The sequence below is a fragment of the Numida meleagris genome, chromosome 1 (genome assembly GCF_002078875.1).
Source record: "Numida meleagris isolate 19003 breed g44 Domestic line chromosome 1, NumMel1.0, whole genome shotgun sequence".
NCBI lineage: Eukaryota > Metazoa > Chordata > Aves > Galliformes > Numididae > Numida > Numida meleagris.
The window spans coordinates 459819-461333 of NC_034409.1; positions in this window are offsets into that span (position 1 = coordinate 459819).

Sequence of the window (1515 nt, forward strand, 5' to 3'; positions counted from 1 at the left end):
CCCGCCGGGTTCCGCGGCTCCGCGGGGCGCAGCGCCACGTGGGGCGCAGCGCAGAGCCCCACCCCGACCCGCACCCAAACCCGCACCCGGACCCGGGCCCCCGACCCATCCCTCACACCCGGGCCTTTGGACCTCAGAGCCGGAGCCCTGCACCGCAGACCCAGATCCCAAACCCTGAGCTCCCCACGCCAGATCCAGATCGCAGAATAAGAACCGCAGACCCCAGACCCTTGGACCCCAGAGCCGGAATCTCGGACCAGACCCCAGATCCAGAAGCCCGGACCCATACGCTCAGACCCTATACCCAGAACCCCAGACCCTCGGACCCCAGACCCAGAATCTCAGACCAGATCCCAGTCCTAGAACCCCAGATCCCAGATCCAGAACCCCAAACCCTCGGACCCCAGACCCAGAATCTCAGACCAGATCCCAGATCCAGAAGCTCAGACTCCAGACCCAGAACCCCACACTCCACACCCCAAACCCAGAACTCTGTCTGCCAGACCCCAGACCCAGAACCCCAGACCAACACCTCAAACCCACACCCTTAGACCCCAAACCCAGAATCTCACACCCGGACCCGGACCCCAGACCCACACCCAGACCCAGACCCCCAGCAATGGCACAGCCCCGAGAGCTGTGGGGCATGGAGCCTGGCTCATCAGCCCCAGGGATGTCAGCCCGAGACCCCCAGGAGGGGTTCCTGCCCACAGCTGGGGACCGACTCCTCCGCTGTCCCTCACCCCTGTGCCCCAAGAGATGGGCCCCCAGTCCCGCGCTGTCACCGCGCGGCACATCACCGGGCACCAGCCCCACTCCCATCCCAAGGTGCGACCCCGAGGGGCAGGAGCTGCCCCACAGCCCCCTCCCCAGCGCCACGAGAGCCCCCGCTTCACCTCCACCCCAGAACTGCCCCACAGCCCCACGGGGACGGCGCTGCCACCAGCCTGGGAGGGGGTACGGCCCAGCAGGACCCCCGAGACGGCCGCAACGCCCCACCGGGACACGAGTGTGCCACCAGGACGCCCACGTGACACTGCAACCCCCATGTGCCACCGGGACCCCCACGTGACATTGGGACCCCCATGTGCCACTGGGACCCCCATGTGCCATCGCGACACCCAAATGGCATTGGGACCCCCATGCGCCATTGGGACACGTCCCACTGGGACATCTGAGCGTCACCGGGACACCCAGGTGCCATCGGAGCGCCCGTACTTCACTGGGACCCCCCCGTGACATTGGGACCCCCCGCGTGCCACCGGGACCCCCGACACGCACGCTGCGCCGGGAAACCCATGTGCCACTGGGACACCCACGTGGCATTGAGACCCCACGTGACACTGGGACCCCACGTGACATTGGGACCCCCCCCGACCCCCCCCGGGCCTCCTCCTTCAGCACCACGGGACGCGCTGGGGGCACGGGTTCTGCGCAGCCCGGCGCAGTGGGTCGGTTCCCGCAGCCCCGTGCTGGGGGGGTCCCACCGGGTACTGCGGCGCTGCCGGACCCCCC